Here is a 25,446-nt window from a genome sequence, read left to right on the forward strand (position 1 = left end):
TCTTCGCTTCGCCCCTTTTGCTCGTCGCGCCGTCGCGCCTTCAAAACCTCAGCTCAGGCTAGTGTCGCCACCTATCCCAGGACCGGAATGATTATCCCTGCCCGATGGGTCTACATTCATCCCTGAATGTCGTCGGGTACTGTTCACTTCCCCGCCATTCTTGTAACCGTCACCTGTAATCCGCGCAGGTGTGTCCGCACCCCCTGAAGTGGACGAGAAAGAAAGGATTTCTCGGAGTTATTGCGGAACCAGACCCAGGAGTTTACTTTCCCGTATGAGCATTCGGTACATGTATAAGTCCGTGGAAGAGTCAAAGGTTCCGATTTAAGGAAAACTCCCCCCTAATCTTAGATGGGTCGTCTGAGGGTTCGGCGCGGTTCATTGCTGTGCTTACACACTAGGCTACCCTTCTCCGAAAGCTCCGCGAGACCACCTATCACTAGTCTTCGGCCGGGAGGGGTTTATGGCACAAAAAGGCCGGGACGCTGGCTCCCGCAGAGGGAAGCCCAACGAATGTCAGATGCAAAGCCCCGCACCTCATTAAGATCATATTGGCATACTCTCCCAAAAAAGAAAGAGCAGACCCCATTGAAGACGAGAGTGAGGTACAACAAGGCCATTTCCGTCCACCTTCTCACGGAGCCGTACGTGGACGTTACCGCTCATACAGCTCCCAGCCAGCAAGCAGTTAGCTTTCAAGGAATGGAAATGTGGATGAATCGACATCAAATTCGGTTTTTCTTATCAGCGAGAACGCTCCGCGCCTTCTGAATCTGAATCTTCATTGACTTCTTAGCATCTTCATCTTCACTTCGTAACCCGCCGCCGTCTTCATCTTAATCTTCACGCCTCGCGCCTCATATATTCACCGCTTCCGCGCCTTCGTTTCATTACTGCATACCGCCGTCGCTTCTGCTCCTCGCGCCTTTATTGATTAACTTATTTAAGAACTCTTGCTCCCGCGTCTTCATCTTAATATTCACCGCTTCCGCGCCTTCGAACCTTCGGAAAACCTGCCCCGATGATGCGTTCCTAGCTCGCTGAGCTACATACCAAAGACTCTCCCTATGACAGAAGAGAATCATTGGTTTGACCGACGAGCGGGAAATACTAACGATATAGGCTGCTCCTAAAGTAGCTCGTCGCGCCGTCGGAACCTTTAACGATAGAACAACTACTTATCTTAGATACCGGTAGATCGGTTCGCATCTATGGTCAATCAATAGGTCCGCCTCTATACGATACGAGAAATCGCCATCTCGTAGCACCGCCACGACACCGATTCTCGTTCTTATTCCTAGCCCCCCATGCCGTGACTTCGACTTATAGTATGATGATTTAGTGGAAAGCTCTTTTTTATAGAAGTCCCACCAGAGTTCGTATCGTATTTGAAATACCTTCTGCACAACAGGTTCCGTTAGGAATGAAAGAACCAGGCAGACCGGGTATGCTACTTACCAAACAGCGGTAGAGGCGCGGAAGCGGGGAATCTTCAGATTCAGACGCGAGGAGCGGGAGCAGAAGAGTTTACGAGCGGGTTACGAAGTAAAGAAAGAAAATCATCAAAGGCGCGAGGAGCGTGAAGATGAAGACGAGCGTGAAGATGAAGACGCGACGGAGCGTTTATGAGCAGAAGCGATGGAGCGGGAGTGAAGCGACTTTAGAAGCGAACAACGTTCTGCAAGGTCCGACTTTAGGAGGAAGATGAAGAACAGGTTATGTTATGTAATAACATAAATAAACGTTCCGAAGGTGATGCTAATGACTTAGTAACCTGAAAGAACGAAGGCGCGAAGTTTACGAGCGGGAAGATTAAGATAGATGAAGACGCGACTGATGGAGCGTTTAGGAGCGTTACGAAGTCAAATAAACGTTATAAAGTTAAAGTAAAGAAAAATCATAAGTTATTATTTTTCAGAATGAATGAAAGAGAAAATTATTCTTCTTCTTCAAAGAATTTAACATAAAAAGCCAACCCCCAAGAGGAAGATTTCTCTTAATGTATCCTTGCATGTAGTTGGCCCAAGGCTACCCAGTCGTGGCGAATAAGCTGAAAGCTGTTAAACAGGTTCTCTTCTTTTTTTTGGATTGGAATGGAACCGGCAATATCCAGCAAGAAGTGAATACTCTCCGAGGGGAACTTGCAAAAGTTCAGACGCGTATACTACTCGACCTTTTTGGATTGAACGTGAATCTTAAAGAAAGCATAGAGTTGAATGAATCGAATGAGGCGCGGAAGCGGTGAATATATGAGGCGCGAGGAGCGTGAAGATGAAGACGAGCGGGAGCGAAGAAGCGACGGAGCGGCAAGGTTATGTTTTTTTTCACATAAAACGATTCATGTTCTCAAGGCGCGAGTGAGCGGGCGCTTAGTTAGGAGCGTTTACGAGCGGGAGCAACGTTACGAAGTCAATGAATCAACGATGAATGAGGCGCGAATTTATGAGCGGCGCTTAGGTGCGAATTTATGAGCAGGAGCAGAAGCGAACGAGCGGGAGCGATGAAACGTTATCCAGCGGATAAAGAACAGTTCTTCAAGGTTTTATGTTTTAACATAAAACGTTATCTTTAGATAAAAACGTTACGAAGTCAAATAAAGAAGTTCCGAAGGTTATCGTTCTTCAAGAAATGTGTCTACTTAAGATAATCAATCTGCGATTCCCTGCCGAGTCAGATATTTTTTGCTTGAGAGCATTAAGAGTTGAAGAGCACTTGCCCACAGGGAGCTTTTTTTTGTGAAGCCTGCCTATAGAGAGAGGCGGAAGCGGGAAATCGCTTCTAACGAGTTCCCCAACTTAGTCCTTCTGGCGTGGCGCTGCTGGATGCTTCTGATCCATAGGAATAGGAGGTTCTGAAAGAAAGTCAAATTATAATGAGTTGGAGTCGATCATTTCCAAGATCTAATTCCAGTTTTTTATTATGTAGTGGAAACGCCTTACAATCTTCAGTTTTACGCTTACGCTTAAGGGAAGAAATGTTCTTGGTGGATGCAGGACCAGGTACTCCCAGAATTTGTATGCAAGATGAGCTTACAAGAGTGCCAATCAACCGAACCGCCAGGTTTGAGAATAAGGTGGGATCCCTGAATGTAGTGGCTGGTGAATCACTGATCAAAGAGCAGATTTTTGAGAGATTCTTCATCGATCTAGTGGCCGGTGAATCATTGATTAAAGAGCGAGCAGCCGCCAGGTTTAATGATTTTGTGGGATCCCTGGATGTAGTGGCTGGTGAACCGCTTCTTCTTCTTCCACGAAGATTTAGACAAAACCGAGCTTGGATGGAACTGAAGAGGCGAACGAATAAAAAGGCGCTTGCGGGGTTTATTATTGATAAAGTCATCGGAGGTTATTCAGTAGCAATAGCAGGTTTCATTACTTTTCTTCCATTCAGTCCTAAGCGAATGATCGATTCACCATTGAGAGCATTAACCCCCATTATATTGTTATAACAGGTTCCCGGTTATGATAAAAAAAAAATAGAATGTAAATCCGAAGCCCACCTTAATCCATTCTTGGAAGGCTTATTCCGGTCCTCTATTTACATAGCGAAGAAAGGTGGTAGGTGCTCTCAATTAACTGCTCCACAAGCAGTAAGTTAAGGTTCCGACGGGGCGACTTTAGGAGCGAACAACGTTCGTCCGACGGAGGTCTGAGGCGCGAGTGAGCGTTTACGAGCGGACGGCGCTTAGCGCTTAGGAGCGAAGAAGCGACGGCGCTTAGGAGCGAATGCACGCGCGACGCGCTTAGGAGCGAAGAAGCGACGAGCAAAAGGCGCGACGGAGCGAAGATGATAAGCAGTAAATGAATCTGAAGATTAAGATGAAGGTTATCGGATAAAGAAAGAATGGCTGACCAAGCAAGGCGCGAGGAACGGAGCAGAAGCGAGGAATTTATGAGCAGAAGCGACGGAGCGGTTATCGTTCTTCAAGAAGTAAAGATAACAGAAGGGGCGAGTGAGCGGGTTAGGAGAAGGATGCTGAGTCACCGTACCAGGAAGCAATATGATAGGACAGACTGGGGAAGAGAGGAAGGTAACGCGAAGTGTTAGAAAGACGGGTCGAATAATGACTCCCAAACAAACGTTATGAAATAAAGAAAGCTCTCCTACAGGCGAGCGGGAGCGAAGGTTACTTCGTCACTCTTATTTCAGAACCATTCTGCTTTACTTTCAAGCCCGTCCTGCTTCAGAGCAGAGAAGTAAATAGTAAATTATCCGAATTGGGAGAGCTAGGTTCCGAGGAAGAATGAATTGTCTTGCAGAGAGGTAGGTGATTACTTGAACTAAAGTTTTAGGTTATGTTAATAATTAAAATCAGTTACTTCTACACTTATCTTAACATTTTACTTCGTAACCTTTTATTTCATAACGCTTCTTTCAGAACTTATTTCTTGCAGGTTACGAAGTAATTAACATCATTTATCCGCTGCTCGTCGCTTCGCTCCTGCTCATTCGCATGCTCCATCAGTCGCATTTGAATCTATCTTAATCTTCCCGCCGCAAACTTCGCGCCTTTATCTTAGTGGTGGGTTCCGTCAGTTAAACTCGCATTCATTATTTAGGCTCGCGTAGTCAACTCCGCTCTTGCTCACGGGAAGGTTACGAAGTCTCAATTACTTCAGAACCTTATTAGGTGTTCACTTCTAGTTCTTTCAGAACCTTTAAGCACAAGTGCAGAGAATCTTGTTAGGTTTCAAGCCAAGCGCTAGTGAAAGTTGTTAAAGCTAAATCTTTAAAGCCTAAAGAATATAGGAACTCACACCTGCGAGACGCTTAGGTTCAGGCACTTTCACCAGTACTTGAGCCAGCACCAGAACCGAGACCTAAAGCTGAACCGCTGAAGGTTCTGCAAGAAGTCAATTATCAAAGCACACGCAAAACTCTCTCTTGAAGATGCTGAACCTATCGGTAATGTTACGTATTTTAATTGAACCAGTTGGTGAATTAAAAGTTCCCATAAGGAACTGCTAAGACAAATCGATATACAATCTACAGCTTTAGCTTGAGCGCGGAAGCGTGAATATTAAGATTCAGACGCGACTGAAGGCGCGAAGTTTACGAGCGGGAAGATTAAGATAGATGAAGACGCGACTGATGGAGCGGATGATGACTGGTCTTCTTTATATATATGTATGAAAACAGGCGCGGAAGCGGGGAAGATTAAGATGAAGACGCGACTGATGGAGCGGTGATTAGCATCACCTGGTTTATATTCGCTATTCTAGTTGGAGATTCGATCTACCGAGCTTACATAGGTAGAACCTGCATTTACAGCACCCGGATGCCAGAGTCGGCGAAGGTATGGATGTCCAATACCTGGATGTAAGATCAAGATATTAAGGTCTAAGCCTATACGATCTGTGCTTAGGATTTTCTGGAGTATTATTCCCATGCGCGCTTATGTATGGGCCCAGATCTCATAAGCATAGGCTTTCCGAAGGAAAGGCAGGTGATGCTAATCACTGGGTTATCCAATTCGGAATAGGGCGCTTGCAACTTATCGACTCGTAAGAATCGGTACTGAACATTCCTACCGTAAGAAATAGTATAAGCTTAGCAATGACTTTGGTTTTGTTCATATAATCTCACTAAAGAAGGAGCCATTTTCATTGTGACTGTGCTGGCTGTTAAAATTAGGTCGTTTGGTACAAGTCCATAACGATCAAAGTAGAATCGCGATCCAACAACTCCATAGAGAGGCGGATGTGGTTATGAATAATTCAAACATCATTCGATGTAGTTGAAATTACAAACAACAATTTGTGTTGTTCGGTCAAGTAACGGAAATTCCATAGAATTCAACACTGTCTCAATGGTTTATTTTATTTCTTTTTTGCTCCGCCCATCGCCTGAATCTTCATCTTCACGCCTCGCGCCATCAGTCGCGTCTTCATCTTAATCTTCCCCGCTTCCGCGCCTTTTCGCGGATGAGTAAGCACGAAAATCAAAGCTTATTTTCTATTCCAGCCCAAGAAATAAACTCAGTGCCCATGGATAGTTTCGACATCAAAAACAACAAAAACAAAAGCAAACATTAGGTAGGATTCGAAATGCTAACCAAGCATCCCCATGGGTTCTATACCCGATTCATAAGCTTAGCATACAGCCGATCATGAATATTGGACTATTATATATATATTAGTGTGCTGTGAGGTTTTCTGAAAGATAATTCGGATAACCTTCGGAACCTATCTACTCCCATGCCTTTCTTTGTCGGACCGACCTAATCGGCGATTTACGACAAGTCTTTCTGAATTTTAAGAGCAAGAAGCGGAACAAAAATCAAGCTTTCTTTATGGATAACCAATCCATTTTCAAATATAGTTGGGAGACTTTACCCAAGAAATGGGTACATAAAATGGAAAGATCGGAACATGGGAATAGATCTGATACGAATACGGACTACCCATTTAAATTGTTGTTCTTTCTCAAATTTCATACCTATACACGGGTTCAAGTTTCGATCGATATTTGCGGAGTTGATCATCCCTCTCAAAACGAAGATTTGAAGTGGTCCATAATTTACTGAGTACTCGGTATAACTCACGATTCGTGTACAAACAAGTGCGGACGAAGTAACACGAATATCTCCGGTAGTCAGTCCATTTCATCCGCCGGCTGGTGGGAGCGAGAAGTATGGGATATGTCTGGTGTTTCTTCCATCAATCATCCAGATCTACGCCGTATATCAACAGATTATGGTTTCGAGGGTCATCCATTACGAAAAGACTTTCCTCTTAGTGGATATGTGGAAGTACGCTTATGATGAACCAGAGAAACGTGTTGTTTCTGAACCAATTGAGATGACCCAAGAATTTTGCTATTTCGATTCTGCTAGTCCTTGGGAGCAGCGTAGCGACGGATAATTCAGAATCAACATAGGTCCATCCGGGGACAAATCAATAGGAAATGCTATTTGCTAAGAATAAGAATGCACTTCCATTAAATTCAAGAGTTTCACAGGTTAATAACATAAAAGAAGCTTATCCAAGGCGCGAGTTTACGAAGGATATCATTGATAAAATTGAAGAAAGAACGTCCTTTTCATTTACTGCGTAACCTTCTGCTCGTAAACGCTCCTAATGTCGCGCCCGCCACTCGCGCCTTCATCTTAATATATTCACCGCTTCCGCGCGCCTGAATCTTAGTATGTATGGAATTTGTAAAGAAAACAGTACAGCGTCTCGATCTCTTCGAAACACACTTCATTTTTTTTTGATTTTAGTATCATTGATAGCAGAAGAGTACGCGCGCTAGCGCGCCCCACCCCGAAATGACTTCGTAACCTACGCTTGCTGCTCGCTCAGTGTCAGTAGAAGAAAGAAAACATGGTCACGACTAGTTGATATTGATGGATTTATCCACTGCGCGCTGCGCGCCTTACGAGTGTTGCACTTCACTCGCAGCTCGCTGGCTCGTTCATTCACTTGCTTATTTATTAACTCGCTGCTTCGCCAGAAGCGACTTCTTTATGTTAAAAAAACATAACCTTTACTTCGTCACTTTATTTATTTCATAACGTTCTTAGGGGCGAGTATACGAGCGGAACCTTTTTTCAGTATTAAAAGAACGGCGCGGAAGCGGTGAATATTAAGATGAAGACGAGCGCTCAGATGAAGACGAGCGCTCAGATGAAGACGAGCGAAAGGAGCATAAGGGAGCGGCGAGTTTACGAGCGGGAGCGTTATCGTTCTTCAAGAACTGTCGTAGTTATTTTACTTGACTTTACTTATCCTTCTTCTTTTCTTTCTTTCTTTGACGCCAGAACGCCGCCACTCGCGTCTTCATCCTCATATTCATCGCTTCGCGCCTCGCGCGTCGCGCTCAGAACGTTGATTCATCTTCGCCTCCTAAGCGCTAAGCGCCGTCGCTGCGTTGATGAATCGCTGATGAAGATGAATCTGACTTCTTAGCATCTGAATCTTCATTTACTTCTTTTGCTCCCGCCCGTCGCCTCGCCACTCGCGCTTTGCTTTACGAGTTATGAATGAACTGACTAACGTTATTCTCCCGAACGCTAGTAAGCTAACCGCCACCTTCAATTTCTTGCAGAACGCTGGATAAGGATAACGCTTATTTCTTTGACTTCGTTTCATTTATCCGCAACCAAAGTCATTTCAGAACCTTTCATTATCGCCGCTCGTCTTCATCTTCATCTGAACGCCTCCTCGCGCCTCATATATTCACCGCTTCCGCGCTTGCTTCGAAAACTTCTTTCTTTCTTCAAGAAGAAGAAGATTTCTTTTTTTCAAAACGCCTCGCTCCGCTCCCGCCACTCGCGCTTAAACGCCCTAAGCGCCTTCTTATTCAGAAACCGTGGGCCTCGCCCGAAGGGAGAGTGGCCGAGCGGTCAAAAGCGACAGACTGTAAATCTGTTGAAGGTTTTCACGAGGTTCAATCCTGCCTCTCCCACTTGTTGTAGACGAGAAGAAAGAAGCTCTTTTTGTGGCCGTGAAGTGAAATAGTTTCATATGTTGTTAGAGAGGTTGTTATTTATGACCATCGATATCCAATCCCAACGAGAATAGAAGCGACTTGCTTCTGGCGCCGGCTTGTAGTCTCAGAGTCGGCATTCCTACACGCACGCGCCCGCTTCCTCCTTGGTTTGGGACGGCTGCCGATAGATACGCACGATAGGCGAATCGAGCGACCACCCTCAAAAAGCCGTAGTGTGCGCGCGGTACATGTAGTTTTGAAGCTGGGGAACGCAAGTTTTATTGAGGATTGAGAGGAAAAGCTGAAGAACGGGATGGATTTAGGAGTCTTTGTGCGAGCCGTATGCGGTGAGAGTCGCACGACGGTAACGAGGGGGTTCGCGCCTTGTTTAGTATGGTCTTTGGGCCTACCCCACCCTATTTGTTCCATGATCTATGGGTCTATCGAGCTACCCACTTCGATCAATTAGCCAAGATTTTGACCGGATACGAAATCACCGGTGCTCGATCTAGTGGTATTTTTATGGGGATTCTATCTATCGCTGTAGGGTTCCTATTCAAGATCACTGCAGTTCCTCTTCGGCGGCTGTAGGACGGACGGCCGCCTATAGATGGTAGGGTAGGATGGGTGGTACCGCCAGATTGCGGCCAATCTTCCTAACTGCGCGCGGCTGGGCTTAGAGCGCTGAAACTCATCACTACCTCGTAAGGGCGTTGAGACCATAGCATGTTACACAAAAGCGCCGCTTTTTCTGGAAGTCACATAGCTGCCCGACTAGAAGAGCCACTCGCCTGAAGTGTTGTCACACAAGATAAGACGCCGCCCGCCAGCTGGCCGGGCGAATCTAAGTTATCTTCCGGTCAACTGTCCACCCAGTCAAGTGCATAAAACACAGTGGAATCACGCAACGCACGCAGCTGGTGTGCTTCCTGCCCACGAGGAAAGAAAGAAAAGCGACAAGGCGCGAGTTTACGAGCGGAGCGACGGAGCTAAGTCAAAGAATAAAAAGAAGAATAAATACAAAAATTTGACTGTTTGCTAGGAGCTGATTACCCAAGAAATCCCTGGGAAAAAATCAAAGATATCTCGGTAACGAAACTATAGGAGGCTGTATTGGCGAGATCCAACGGTGAACTGCTGCCAGAAAACCGCCTGGAAGTCCGAGGACCTTAGTACTGCACTTACCCCGAACCAGCAGCCTTCGCGCTAAGCTTACGACCGCCCTTGTCCCTTTCCTTTTTCCATTCAGCCTAGCCTACTTCTTTGTTACAAATAGACTAAGGCGCGCTGACTAAGGCGTTGTGGTTCGTATGCCTACCTTACTTACCCACTGAAAAGGTTCTGATAATAATTTCGCTTCCGGTTTATTTCATTCAGTTCTTTACTGCGCTTCTTTCAGAACTGATTAGCATCACCTGGCATCATGATTTACTTCGTTTATTTCATAACGCTTCTTTGACTTTGTAACGTTCTTTGACTTCGCCCGCCGCTTCTGCTCATAAATTCTCGCTTCTGCTCCCGCCGCCTGAATCTTCATCTTCACCGCTCGCGCTTTTTAAAGAATTCCGGCTCGCCCGGAAAAGCGCTGGCAACAACAGAAAGGAAAGGGGTCCATGTAGCTGCTGCGCTCGTCACTGAGCAGCAGGTTCGGCATCTACTACAAAAAAAAGATAGAATCCACTTCAGTTCTTCGTGACCTCAGAACCTCTGCTAGGCAGCGTGTGGAATGGCCGAGAGCGGACGGACCTTTTTGGATATATAATCCAAGTCGAGAGTAGAGTTACGGGAACAGCCGTATGATGGAAAACAACTTTCACGTTCGGTTCAGAGAGCACTTTTTCGTTTCATCGTTCCTTAGGAACCAAAAATGGTTCCTTTTGTGTGAATTCCCAAATGCGAATTAACCACTTTTTGGGCCCTATCTATTCCATCTCTCGAGCCCCAAGAAAACGCCTCTCCATCGGACTCCATCTCTCTTTTGACTCTATATATGTGGGCACCTGATATCTATGAGGGTTCACCCACCCCGGTTACAGCATTCCTTTCTATTGCACCTAAAATCTCTATTTCTGCAAATATGTCACGTGTTTCTATTGTTGGTTCCTATGGAGGTACATTGCAACAAATCTTCTTTTTCAGTAGCATTGCTTCTATGATCTTAGGAGCACTGGCCGCCATGGCCCAAACGAAAGTCAAAAGACCTCTAGCTCATAGTTCGATTGGACATGTAGGTTATATTCGTACTGGTTTATCATGTGGAACCATAGAGGGAATTCAATCACTACTAATTGGTATCTTTATTTATGCATCAATGACGATAGATGCATTCGCCATAGTTCCAGCATTACGGCAAACCCGTGTCAAATATATAGCGGATTTGGGCGCTCTAGCCAAAACGAATCCTATTTTGGCTATGACCTTCTCCATTACAATGTTCTCATACGCAGGAATACCCCCGTTAGCCGGCTTTTGTAGCAAATTCTATTTGTTCTTCGCCGCTTTGGGTTGTGGGGCTTACTTCCTAGCCCCAGTGGGAATAGTTACTAGCGTTATAGGTTGTTGGGCGGCCGGAAGGTTGCCATGAGTAAGGTTGGGGGACCGAAGGCTGTTTTCCGTGCACCGGACACGTAGCTTACCGAATCCGTTGCGACACGGATGGGAATGCATACTACGAAAGACAGAGTCGAGTCTGATACATCAACCGTCTACTTCCACAATCACTATACGAGATGAACCTGGGTTTGGTGAATTGAAGTTGGCCTTAGGTGTAATAGGACTCCCAGTTACTGCGCGTGATCGTATACTGAGCCCGTCGGTAGTTAGAACGACACGAGCCGGGCCGGGCCTCGACTCAGAAAGATAAAGGTTCTGAGGCGCGAAGTTTACGAGCGGGAGCGGAGCGGGAGCGGATAATAACTTTAATCAGAACTGAGGCGCGGAAGCGGTTCATATATGAGGCGCGAGGAGCGTTCAGATTAAGATGAAGACGCGACGGAGCGGAGTCAAGATGAATCTGAATCTGATAAGAAGTCAATAAAGATGAAGATGAATCAGGCGCGGAGCGAAGAAGTTATCTGAAAAATAAGTTCTGCAAGGTTCAGCATGAAAAAAATTCCCCATCTCATTTGGGGCGGAAAACGAATCGACATCTCGATGTGATACAGCCCTTTCCTTTTTTTTTGTTGGGAAAGAACGGCGAAGTCCATCCGAACCGTCCAATAAAGAATACAGAGGAGAGCAAAGCGCCAATGGCGCGCGAAGCGCATGTAGGCACGGAAAAAAGTGTGGAGGTTCAGCATTATTTACTTTGATTGGCATCACCTTCATCGTAACCTCGTAACCTCAGAACCTTCGCTCGGGCCCAAAGCAGTGCAGTGTTTCCTAGCCAAATAAAGGATTTGGGGCTTATATATATTTATGAATAGAGAGATAGATCCATCCATCTATCCGGAAAAAAAGAATCGATTTAATTCAACGCTTGATTCAAAGCGACTACGCCCCGCCATGAAACGGCTCTGCTGCAATGGATGGCAGAGGGTCCAGAGTACCAAGCACTGGACTGATCCAGTTGCAGGAAGGGCCTAGAAGTGCCTACTACTACACCATTTGGCTCTACACATTTACAGAGCTAACTCCTAGTGTCTGGCAGAAAGAACGGGACTTTACTGTGAACCTTATCCCCACCCAGGCTAGGCTAACTGAGCCTTACTTATTCAGGGGAGAGTGAGCCTCGATAAGCACTCTTTAAAGGAAGATCCTTGGCCCTCTTCATTCTCTAAAGGGGTCTCTTCTCTGCCCACATGGAAGCGAGGTTACGAAGCACTCAGCTTTTTTTTTATTTTTGTGAAAGGAAAAAGTGGAAAAAACAGACTCACGTTTCCCAGTCGAAAAGAACTCGACAAAGGTTCCGAAGGTTATCCGCGCAGTGGATAAGAAGGCGCGTAGCGGTTACGATTAAATTCATTCTGAACCTTCGTAACCTTCTTCTTCTGAGTCCGAATCATCATCGACTTCATAACATGAAGATGAATTGACATCGCAACACTAAGATGAAGATGAATTGACTTCTTTTGCTCGCTCCTAAGCGCCGCTTTAAACTCGCGCCTTTGGTTTTGACGAAGGCGCGAGAGCGGGAGCGACGAAGGCGCGTAGCGAAGGTTCTGAAATAAAGGTTATCTTCAAGATCAAACTCCTAACCCCTTGAGCCGTGTATTGTAAGTGATCCGAACCCGCCCGGTAAAAACCGCCTTAGAGGCAAGTGCTGTTGGTGAGCCGTATGATGGGCAACCATCTCCTGCGGTTCGGAGAGGACTCAGCAGAGTTCTTCCAGTTCATCGTAACCTCAGAACCTTTCACTCTATTTTATTATATACGCTTAGCGAAAAGAATGTTTTTTGATAGACCTAGGACATGGATTCTATATGAACCAATGGATCGTAACAAGTCGTTACTACTAGCAATGACTTCCTCTTTCATTATTTCATCCTTTCCATATCCCTCTCCCTTGTTCGATCTTACTCATCAAATGGCACTCAGTTCATATCTGTAAGTAAATTCGATCATTAAAAAGGTTCAAAGAAAGGGTGGTTCCATGAGGGCATTGTAAGGCAGCCATGATTAGCCAGCCTATCCGCAGGAACCTTCACGGACAAAGAATGGAGGCATGCATCTGTAGAAGCAAGGATTTGATCTCAGCCGCCCAACTTGTAATGCGCCAAGGTACGGAAGCTCCTGAGTTGATGATTTGAACTAGAACACAGGAATCAGTCTCAACCGCCGCTAACTCGGCGCATCGAGCAACACAAGTAGACCGTCAACCACAGCTCTCACTTCTGCAACTAGGCTGTATGTATGCCCAAAGAAGGCGCGCAGCGCGCAGTGGATAAAACTTGAGAGTTTATCACCAGACCACCTCCACCCGATCCACCTTTCTTGCAGAACCTTCCTCGCTTCTGCCTAAGCGCCTGGAGTCGCCGCTGTCTTCATCTTAATCTTCACGCTCCTCGCGCCCCATATATTCACCGCTTCCGCGCCTTAGAAAAACTAGCAGATTTGAGTGTAGAACTAGGTTCTGCAAGGCGCGTAGCGAAGGTTCTGAGGGGCGAGTTTACGAGCGGGAGAAGAAGTGCTGATATTCTGAGGGGCGAGTGAGCGGGAGCGAAAGACTTTAGGTTACGAAGTCAATTCAGGTTACGAAGTAAATGAATCAACGTTACGAAGTCAGAAACGATTCATCAACGATTCATCGTTTTATGTTAAAAAAAAACATAACCTTGCCGCCCGCCGCTTCTTCGCCCGCCTCGCGCCTCAGTTCTTTATTCGCTTCGCCCCTTCTGCTCGTCGCGCCTGAATGCATTTCATGCTGAACATTCGGTTCTGCAAACAAAGAAAACCTGCCGTCTTACAGCGCTTTGTTACTAGATGTTCATGCTGGTAGAAGGGGCGGAGAGTTCCTTTCGCTATTAGTAAGTACTTACTTTCGGTTGGTTGAGTTAACCCGGCTTCCATTATGCCTAGTGGAGAACGAGCTGGTGGGAAAAAGCTGGAGATCATGAGAAGCATTTCCACACAAGGAGGCAGGCGGCTGGGCAAGCGGTAGCGTGACGAAGGCCGACCACTACATAGAGCTAAGGATAGGTTTCTTTTTTCTTGTTGCCTCGAGATGTTCCCGAGAAGACTCGCGAGAACAATGGAAATAAGTCTAGATTCCGAGGAAGAAGGATCTGTTCCCATGTAGTCGGGGCCACATCGGGAATATCACTAATTGGAAGGTTCTTCAAGGTTCCGACGAGGCGCGTAGCGGTTACGAAGTAAAGAAACGAAGTAAATCAGAAAACATAAAATTAACATAAAATTTGACTTCACCCGCGCCTGATTCATCTTCATCTTCATTATCCGCCGCGCTGCGCGCCTTCATTTACTTCGCCCGTCGCTTCTGCTCCTCGCGCCTTCTGCATTTTAATCTGACTTCGTAACATGAATCTTCATTGACTTCGTAACATGAAGATGCATCTTCATTGACTTCGTAACCTAAAGTCGGAACCTTGGTATGGAGAGATCTCTACCATTGACTTCGTAACCTGATTCTATAGATCAAAGAGCGACGTCATTCTCCATTCAGAAAAAAGAGTCTTGTATAGAACGAACAGAGGCATTCTGGGCCGACGACTACGACTACATGTGCATCTAGTGCTGTGGCTTGGAAGCAAGCTACCTTGACCATCTTCCGAAGTTATAAATAATTTACTGATCAAAGGCTTCCGTCGCGGACTGCTCTACATTCAGCCACGCCACAGTGACCTCCGAAGCGCTATGGCCGAGACGAAATCCGGCAGCCAATTGCTGACTCTGAATAAGTAGCCCAGCAATAAGCTCAATTTTTCCATAAGGGGCGGGGTTGCGCGCGAGCCGAGTGACGTAGGTGCACAAGAGTACTTCGCGCCACAACCATCTCTTTTTTATAGGTTCTACGGACCGATGCCTGCTGCTTCATCTGGGAGAAAAGAAGAATAGATATGCCGGTAATTAGAAGGAAGAACCGCCATAAGAATTTTCCTCGTGTATCATCTGTAGCAGAACTATGAACGGGAGCTAGCAATCCAGACCGTATTGAAGAGGTTCCTAAGACACAGCATAGAAGAGTCAAAATATTAAGAAGCGAGGTCCAAGAATGAAGAAGGGGTAGAATGACTGAATGAATACGAGCTGTGGCTAATACCCAAGGCATAAAAGAAGCATTTTCTACGGGATCCCGAAACCACCAGCCACCCCGACCTAATTCATGATGAGCCCACCAACTTCCTAGCGAGATGCCTACGGTTAAAAACAACCGACATGTCAAGATCCAAATTAATGGGTTCCTGGTCCTGGTCAGAGACCACTGTGTTCGCGCCGGCGATCCAACAAAGAGGTTCTAAAGGAATGGTATTTTTCTTTCCATTACGAACGACACGCTTCGCCTGCTCCCTCCCCGAGTCTATTAGCGCTCCTGTCCAGAGCGAAGAGAAGGTTCTGAAAGAAAAGCGCCGCCGAAGCAGCATGAGCAGGCTTCTATTGCTACGCAACAATAGAGCAGGTGTGCATGAAGCGCCCACATGTTTGAATGATCGGGTAAAGAGCGAGCTTTATATTGGATCCGACGATCCAGCAGAGCGAAGCAGCGTTCCATTCTTTCGGCGGCATCCTTCCGCATTGGCGGCGAGTGGAGTGCCACAATCCCATTCATCATTTTTGATCTACATAAGCCAAAGCCTATAGCACTGGCTACGTCTCCGGCATAAATGCAAGGAGGATGTATAGCTGATATAGGATCTTGTGGAACAGGATTTAATTCTGCGAGCGGTTCGGCACGTAACGAAGAAATTTCAACAAAAGGATCGGAACTCGCTGATAGGAAAAGAGAGAAAACAAAGCAATGCCAAGAGCTCCGTCGATCCGCTGTTTATCGATTGACTCGCTCTCTTTTTCATCTCGTGCAGATGCAACAAAAGATGAGTCCTTTTTCCTTCTCGCGAACCACTGAGCGCCCAGCGCCCAGAAGAGCAAAGCTCATTTTTGGGTAAAGCGGCGCATAAAAGGGCTGGCCTGTTACTTCGTAACCTTCGCGAACGGTTCAGAATCAACAAGGCGAACGAAGGGAGTGTACAACTGGGGTTTTACACCACTTTTTGTTGGAGAGATAGAATGGAGTTCTTCACGGTTCGAGACAAAGGTTACGAAGGTTCTGAAATCATTAACATAACCTCTTCTTGAGACATTATGGCTTTGGGGTCGACTCAAGAAGGAATCCATAAAACTTGGGATCCAACACCATGATAAAATACTACCCTCATGATTAGACCATGTCCCTGAGATTTGATAAAAGAAAGGTGCATTAGCGGTTAATACGCTGTAATTGGATAAGTTATTAGGAATATGACGGAACGAAAGACCAAGGAAAGGAAGAAGAATGCACCAAAATGCAGGGGCTGCACCAAACGCTGGTGGTTCTTTCTTGTTGTAAGTGAATGCAACGAAAAGACCCAGAAAGAACGAATAATGAGAAAATGCATTTATTGACATGACATTTATTTCTCCGTCGAACCGCCGCGCCTTGGTTCATTCTTTAAGAACCTTCTACTGCTCCAAGCTCGCACTTGATTTCAGAACCGGAAAATCAAAAGTGGAATTCTTTAACTTAATAACTGACTTTTCTTCTTCATTCGCTTTCTTCGCTCCCGCTCCTAAGCGCGTCGCGCTTCATCTTAATCTGAACGTCAGAACTCGCTTCTGCTCCCGCCTCGCGCTTTTTCTTTCTAACAAACATTAGATTAGAAATCAAAAGAAAAGTTCTGTTAGGTTCTTAGTAGCAGTCTACGACCTTTTACTTCACATAGCTTTTCGTCTCCTTGATAGCTGGAAGTTCTCCAAAAGTATGAGAAGCTGGAGGACTTTGTACCATCCATTCAAGTGTGGTTGGATTCTGTTCAACAGCCCAAGGACTTGGAGCACATTTTTATTCTTTCCACTGCTTGAAGTGATTGTTACGACCACGAAGAAACGATTTAATCCCAACTACGGATATATAAGAGCCGAAACTGCTCAGAGCATTCCATCCGCGTAAGCATCTGGATAATCTGGAATGCGACGTGGCATACCCGAAAGCCCTAAGAAATGCATTGAAAGAGGGTCAGATTAACTCTAAAAAGTGATCCAAAATGGATTTGACCTAAAGTTTCAGGGTATGCCCGACCAAAGATTTTACCCACCCAATAGTGAAATCCTGCAAATAAAGCAAAACGGCTCCCATAGAAAGTACATAATGGAAATGTGCAACCGCATAATAAGTATCATGTAGAGCAATGTCTAGCCCAGAATTAGCTAGAACTATTCCAGTGAGCCTCCTATTGTGAACAAAAAGATGGACCCTACAGCAAATAACATGGGTGTTTTGTATTGTATCGAACCTCCCCACATGGTAGCGATCCAACTAAAGATTTTTATTCCAGTGGGGACAGCTATAATCATGGTAGCTACGGTGAAGTAGGCACGCGTATCAACGTCTGAGCCCACAGTAAACATATGATGAGCCCAAACCAGAAATCCAAGAACACCTATACTGATCATGGCATAAACCATGCCTAGATACCCAAGACCGGTTTTCCAAAAGGTCGATACGATATGACTAATAATACCGAATCCAGGCAGAATTGGAATATACACCTCTGGATGACCAAGAACCGAAAGAGATGCTGGTATAATATGGGGTCTCCTCCAGCAGGATCAGAAAAGGTTGTATTAAAGTTTCGATCGGTTAATAACATTGTAATTGCCCCTGCCAGTACCGGAAGTGATAATAAAAGTGGGAATGCTGTCACTAGAACGGACCACACAAAAAGGGGTGATCTATGCATAGTCATTCCGGTCCACGCATGTTGAGATAGTTGTTATAAAATTGATAGAACCTAAAATTGATGAAACACCTGATAGATGAAGACTAGAAATTGCTGAATCAACTGCTCCTCCAGAATGGCTGGTAATACCACTTAATGGGCGGATAGACCGTCCACCCAGTGCCGGTACCCACTTCTACTAAGGCTGGGCTTAATAGGAGCAAGAGACTTGGTGGCAACAACCAGAATGATATATTATTTAATCGTGGAAATGCCATGTCAGGTGCACCTATCAGAATCGGAACAGACCAATTACCAGATCCACCTATCATCGCCGGCATAACCATAAAAAAGATCATTAAAAAAGCGTGAGCCGTTATTAAAACATTATAAAGTTGATGATTCCCACCAAGAATTTGATCGCCGGTCGTGCTAATTCCATACGAAACAATACTGAGAAGCATGTGCCCATCACTCCAGCAATGGCACCGAAGATGAAATATAGAGTACCTATATCCTTGTGGTTAGTGGAGAACAGCCATCGGACCGGATTTGTCATTAAAGTTTTATTTCAGAACCTTCCGTATCTGAGAGGAGTCCTCGCTTAGGGGCTGAAAACACCAAATGATGCGGGAGCGGAGTCGAACCCAACCACGCACGACCCGATGACAACTGAGTCAAAAACTTGCGCACGATAACGAGCGAAATGAAGTCGATACCGCGCTTAGGCGCCCCATGTAGTTGGAATGGGAGGTTACCTTTGAAACACTCGCCATTGGGCAATCTCTCCGGGCGTAAAGGTTCTGCAAGTGTATGATCACTTTATCGAACTCCGAACTGCCTTTCATGCGATAGAAGTTGCAAGTTTCATACTCCAGCCTCGGGTATTCCATTTCGATCCAAACCTGCCAGCCCACATCTATTTATTATATGATTATATATATGATGTATATACGAAATTGTGAGTTCTACCTTCTTCAAATAACTTGATTTTCATAGTTTACGAAGCGGATAATTAAAAATAAGAACCTGAAAGAAAAGAAGTCACTTCTTTCAGAATCGTGTTGTGCAAGGATGGCTCTTTGCCACCGTAGTGGAGTAGTAGAAGTGGCCTTCCTGGGACAGGAGGCGAGAGTATTGGAGCATTTATCAAGTAGTGTTTGATGGAGTCGAAAACTTTCTGTTTCGTCCCATATTAATTCGCCCGCTTAAGAGCTTTTAGAAAGGTTCCAAGGGGCGAGTGAGCGGTTACGAAGTCAATGAATTGAAGTCTGCTAATGAGACCGCGCTGTTCTTTGAGATTTTTGGCGAAGGCAAGCACGCACCTTATCAAGTTCTATCCCCGGACAATAAAGCCGAGGAGCATTCCGCAGATACACCGATCTTTGGATGAATCTTGAGCTTGTTAGGCGCGACGCGCGACGAAGCGCGAGGCGCGACGCAGCAAAAGGGGCGAGCGTGAATGTCTTGGATTGATAAAGGCGCGAAGCGGTGAATATATGAGGCGCGAGGAGCGTTCAGATTAAGATGAAGACGATGGAGCGGGGGATAAGAAGTCGTGTATCATATTATGGAAAGATGGCCGTCATGGTCCTTTGATATGCGGCTCCAGCATTTTGAAGTCCGAATGGCATGACAACGTAGCAGTAGGTTCCTCGGGTGTAGTGAATGATGTCTTTTCTTGGTCTTATTTAGCGAGCTTAATCTGGCCCAGGTTCTGAGGTCACGTTACGAAGTCAATGAACAACGAATGAAGAAGAATGATAAAATCTCGTGGCCAGCGGTGTTATCCACGAAGATATAAATGTGTAGCAGTAGGTAGAAAGTTTAAGGCTTAAGGTCTCGGAAATCTGCACAAACTTGTTTTCAAGTAGCTACTCAAAATATTAAATGGACTCGAATGCGCGGCTGCATACGATAGGTGTAACTTTACTTCGTTATCAGAACCTTCGGAACCTCTTGCAAAACAACGTAGCCACCCTCACCTCCGCTTTACGCGCTACTTTTACTTCGTAATCTCTATCACGTAAGGCGCATACTCTTCTTATATATAGCAAAAGGATATAACTCATGTTAATAGGAGGGAGATTGACTAACTCACTGCGAGGACGTTTCCTATTCCTACTCCTACTCCTACTCCTTTGGTAATAACCGAAGGAGGAGTAGGAGTAGGAAACGTTATTAGTTCATTATTTCATAACTTCTTTTATGTTTTTATTTGACTTCGTAACGCTTATTTTTAATGCTGAACCTCTATGGTATGATCGAGGCATGCCCTATCTATGCTATCTTCTTCAAAAGAGGTCGATCTTCCTGATCAATAGCTCTAGATTCTTAACATAGTGGATTTGCATATTGGTACTATTGCTTTAGTATTTTCAATACCTGGCTTTTACTTTACGTAAGGACTATATATATTACCCCCAATTTCTATGAAATACAAGATGCTCATTGAATGATAAGAAACGAATTTTATATGACACAACTCCAGATTTCAAGTTAAGGCGCGAGGAGCGGGAGCGAAGAAGCGACTGACGGCGCGACATTAGGAGCGTTTGAGCGGGCGCTTAGGAGCGTGCGAATGAGCAGAAGCGACGGAGCGGGAGCAAAAGAAGTCAATAAGAACACTGAAAATCAAAAGATAAGAATAATCGTTCAGTTTTAGTTAAGAGTCACTTAATTCCTATTTTGGATGAGCTAAGGGTTCATTGATATTATTCCCCAACACCATATCCATTTTTTCAAGAGACAATAGAATGAATCAAAAGGTTACGAAAGTAAATGAACTTTGTACCGTGCATATCAAGAATCCCAGAAAGTAAAACAAGTAAGTGTTCTCCCTAGACAATGAAATATGTTAACGTGAGGTTCCGACGGAGGAAGAATGAAGTTATATCATCTGCAATCGTCTGAATCTCGAGACGGAACCAGTAATATACTTTTTGAGATAGGTAAACCAAGGTAACTCTCCTCTCCCGAGAACCGTATATGAGAATTTAATCTGCACGGCTCAAGCAAAAACATAAAATACTCTTTTTCATATAAAATTAAAACTTTTAGCCACTTGATTTAACCCAAGACCGAAGAAATTAAAATCCGAATCTGTTCTTTGTGATGATAATGCCAAAGAAGCTCATCCGTCTTTCTTTTTTATATTGATTATGTAAACATAACCTCTGAATCTTATCTTCCCAAATAAAAAGAGTATTTTATTTTAGTTTTTGCGTAATGAAAAAATTGACTATTGTTTTACTTTTTATAGGCTTGTTGAGACCCTACAATTAAAACCTCAGATTCATACTAGAACCACGATGATTCATCAATAAGTCCGCTCAAAAGTTCTCTGAGTAAGTTTGATCATCCTGCAGGATTGTAGGGTGAGTACCGCCAACTTGGCGGTACTACAGTCCTATCAACTTCATTTGTTGTGAAATGACCTATAACTCCGTTCGGGATCAGATCAGATTCAGAATCGGAGAATAGGAACAAGAGGAACTACTCTTTACTTAAAGAAAGAGCTTTATAAATAAAGAGAGTTGCTTACTAATCCCCACTAGTCTTATTTACTTAACTCTCAGTCACTGATTCAAGAACGAATACCGAGACAGTTCATGCTGAACCTAAGGTTATGTTTACATAATGGCGATCGCTAAAGAATCAGTAATTGACAGCAAGAACTAAGAATCAATAAAAGGTTCAGCATGAACAATGTGCTTGTGGGGGCTTCTTCATGCTGAACCTTGTTATACCGAAGGCGCGAGTGAGCGTTTAGGAGCAAGAGCATGTTGTTCGGTAAAGATGGGTGTTTTGGCTCGCAATAAAACTAGGATCCTGATCGAGCAAGACGCAGTCCTATCTATCTACCTCTCCAGACACAATATCTTGAGTACCTATGATGGTGACTACATCTGCTGGCATGTGATGTTTGGACATAGAATCGAGTCCTTGTGAATGGGCAGAGCCAGGTGCTCTTATTTTACGACCAGTAGGGACGATTGCTTCCATTACTGACCAGAAAGACACCAAATTCTCCTTTAGGTGCTTCAACTGCGGTATAGGTAGAAGGAGCTTGGTAATGGAAAACCTTCTGTATAAGGTTGAAATGGTGAATTGAGGTAGAGTAGACCGATGATCCTGTAGTCATTTGGCCGGCTATTGAAAGAAAAAGCTTGCATCTGCTCCCTAAACTATAACCGGTCCCATCTCTCTCCAGACCTAACGTGGTAGTTTCCCATCATAGGGCTTTCTATCTATAGATTGAGCCATTACCAAAGATCCCATTCGTTCAGAAGTCAGTTGACTGCTTCTATAGATAAGGCGAGCGCCCTTGGTTCAGCATTATAGCACATAGGGCTTCGGCGCTACTACAGCGCTTCGCTACCTCGCTTATGAGAATGACGCTCGCTAATGCTCGGCTGTCGAACCTTCGTTCTTCAAGAATGTTCGCTTTCTCAGAGCGAAAGTGCTTTCAGAACCTTAAAAGAGATTCTTGGTTTTCTTGCTCCCGCTTCCTTCACAAGCCAACTTTCTTTTGGGATTGGGAGGCGAACGAGCGGGTTACTGAAGTGAAGATGAATGTTACGTCAATGAGGGGCGAGTGAGCGGAGCGTTACGAAGTCAATTCAGATTCATCTGAAGAAGAAAAGCGGACATTTTTTACAGCATCGAAGATATATAGATATATACACGACGCGGTTATCCCGGACAGCGCCCGGAAAAGTGGCCTACTTGAAAGAAAGGGCGGGCACTCTCGCCGGTGGGAACTTTTTTTAATAACCACGAGAATTGCAAGCAAGTGAATGGGGCCGAGGCGAGTAACGGAACGGTTCATTCAAATGCTGTTCTTGAAGAACCTGGCAATTGCTTCGCACCTGACTGTGATCTCGCAAGTTCTTTCAGAACCTTAAACGCCCCGCCACTCGCGTCTTCATCTTAATCTGAACGCGCTCCTCGCGCCTCATATATTCACCGCTCGCGCCTCATTCATCGTTCTGCTCCTAAGCGCCTCCGTCGCATCAGCGTTTGTTTTGGCGGAGCCGCCTTAGTGCTTTCTAATGCTAATCCTCTTTTTGTGCTCCTACGGAAGAAGAAACGCGGCGTTCTCTTGGTTTCCAGCTTCTAAAGGCTGCCCTCTCTCGGCTGGATGTTGGTCCAGCCTACTACGAGGATTCCGTATCCTGCACATCGTCTTTATCCCTCCTAGGTCCCGTGGTTCCTATGCCGCTTTCGGTCCTTTTCTTTTAGTGCTTCGACCAAGCGATAGCTTCTAGCTAGTTCAGTGGATAAGATGGCTGCGCCCAGCTCACTCAAGAATGGGACGGCAGTGGTCCGCCGGCAAACTCGTTCTGATCTTGGACGCAGTACATTGGAATCCTGAAGCACCACTTAACGCTACCGCGCGTACGCCTGCGGTGCGGTAAGGCACCACCCTGTTGTGCCAGCAGCCAACCCGGCGTGTCAGCTTAGTTATCCTCATCAAGCCACAACCTTGATGTCTAGCTTCCTTGTAGACGGTTCCTTTTCCCCAGATCAATGAAGAAGGTGATGCTAATCAACGAAAACCGGAAGCGGCGCTATGCCGGGCGGGGACGGGAAAAGGAACTGCTCGAAGAAAGATATTGGGGTTCCCAATGCTTCTCCACGCCCAACGAAACAACCTCGGATGCTTTACTCCTAACCCCACGACGGTTCCGAGACGGAGCTTAACCTGAGTCTCGGTTAAGAACGGCGATGATCTACGCTTCACACGCGCACGATTCCATGGATAGTTTCATTCGACCTCGTGATGGAGGACATAGCTTACGATCATCGGCTTTGATCATGCCACTAGGCATTTTATTAGGACATTGCACAATGATCCGAACACTTTGTCGCATCTCTTCGATCACGGATAGAACGATCATAGCGATCTCCTCTGGTACCTACAGGTACGCCAGGATCCGATTGGTCATGAACATCGTAAGGTGCTGCTCTTCGCGAATCCCAGCATACCCCAGGTTGGGATGGGTAGGCCCACCACTTAACTTTCACTTAGGCCTGGGCCAAGTCAGTGGGGACCCTGTCGCTCCTTCCCCAAAAAAACTGTACGTGGGAGTTTCCCTTCATACGGCTCGAATCATTCTCAGATGCCCGAGAGGCATCCTTTCCTTTAAATTCCCGTTGGTTCACGCACGCAAACGAGCACCGCCGAGCAGGTTCACTTCTTCGTAACGTGATTTACTTCTTTCTTTTATCGCTCCATCGCGTCTTCATCTTCACCGCTTCCGCTTTTGCTCGCCTTTCTGCTCCGCTCGTCTGAATCTTAATATTCACCGCCTCCGCGCCTTGCACTTCTTAAAAATAAGTAAGAACCTGCTCGCCTTCTGCTCCTAAACGCTCCGCTATGCGTCTTCATCTTCACGCTCCATCAGTCGCGTCTTCATCTTAATATTCACGCTCGCGCTTTTATTTATTTAACATACATATTGTTTGTGATGGTTGACGGCTTTCTTTCTCTGAGGTACGGAAGTCGCGAGTCCGTGCCTTCCGTATCACCACAGGTTTGGGCAGATCCCGCTCCTAAACAAAATTCATTCTGAACCTGGTTCCAAGATGATGCTAACTTTTTCCAAACTTCTTCTTTCTTTACTTTGACTTTATGTAAACATAACGTTCTGCAATAATTTCCTTTGCTCCGCCGCTCGTCTTCATCTTAATCTTCACGCTGCCTTCATCTTAATCTGAACGCTCCGCGCCTCATATATGAACCGCTCGCGCTTTCTTTGGTTTTGACGAAGGCGCGAAGCGGTGAAGATGAAGATTCAGACGCGACGGAGCGATTTAGGAGCGAGGAGCGGTTATGAAATAAATTAAGTAGGCGCGAGGAGCAAAAGCGACTTTAGAGCCGACCTATGAGGCGAGCTGATCTGCTTTGATCCAGGAGAAAGCCCAGTCAGCTTCGGTGCAGGTCACGTGATCTACAGCTCGGCCTTCGCTTTTGGAGGCTTCTCTACCCACATATCTATGTGCCCGCAGCACTTCCATATGGAGAAAGATGGGCTTACCATGTTCCATCAATAGCACCTAATCTATGCCGATTTTGGCGGACCGTGCTCCACCCCTGGTGAACTCATGCGGTTCCGACGTGCCCAGAGGCTAGAGGCGATCTGCTCACGGTCCGTGAGGACCAACACTATTCGAAGGAACCCGCCCCGCCATGAATAGTCATGTTTGACTGGGCTTACACATTCGCTCACTTACGCTGTCCCCTCAGCTTACCCCTAGCCCCAAGTCTCCAAGGCTTCACACAAAATCTTTACTGACAACATATGCATGCTTGAGTAGGGTCAGGCAGAACCGTTGTTGCCTGATGGGAACTTCCCCCATATTGCTATCAATGTCTTCATGTCGCACGACCTCTTAACATTACACCACTGAATCCCCAATCCTTTGCTTGCTGTGCAGTTACAGTACCAATATCCACTAATCGTTGTTTCCAGATACGGTTGCCGGTTGACATCTCTTCTAATTCGTCGATACGAGAAGCAAATTGTTGTGTGGAGGAATCAATATCTCGACATGAGCCAAGAGGCAGATCTTGTGCCACTCCACCAGGTCGTATGAAACTGGCATGCATCCTGGCATCTCACTGATTAGCATCACC

General features: G+C 45.6%; 3 pseudogenes; 2 read left to right on the forward strand and 1 right to left on the reverse strand.

Annotated features, from left to right (window-relative positions):
* Positions 1 to 7,628: 7,628 nt before the first annotated feature.
* LOC144710058 (uncharacterized) lies at positions 7,629 to 9,426 on the forward strand (annotated as a pseudogene).
* A 5,250-nt stretch (positions 9,427 to 14,676) lies between these two features.
* On the reverse strand, positions 14,677 to 15,473 carry LOC144710059 (putative cytochrome c biosynthesis protein pseudogene; annotated as a pseudogene).
* A 152-nt stretch (positions 15,474 to 15,625) lies between these two features.
* LOC144710699 (uncharacterized) lies at positions 15,626 to 16,523 on the forward strand (annotated as a pseudogene).
* The last annotated feature ends 8,923 nt before the right edge of the window (positions 16,524 to 25,446 follow it).

This window comes from Wolffia australiana, chromosome 12 (genome assembly GCF_029677425.1).
Source record: "Wolffia australiana isolate 7733 chromosome 12, ASM2967742v1".
Lineage (NCBI taxonomy): Eukaryota > Viridiplantae > Streptophyta > Magnoliopsida > Alismatales > Araceae > Wolffia > Wolffia australiana.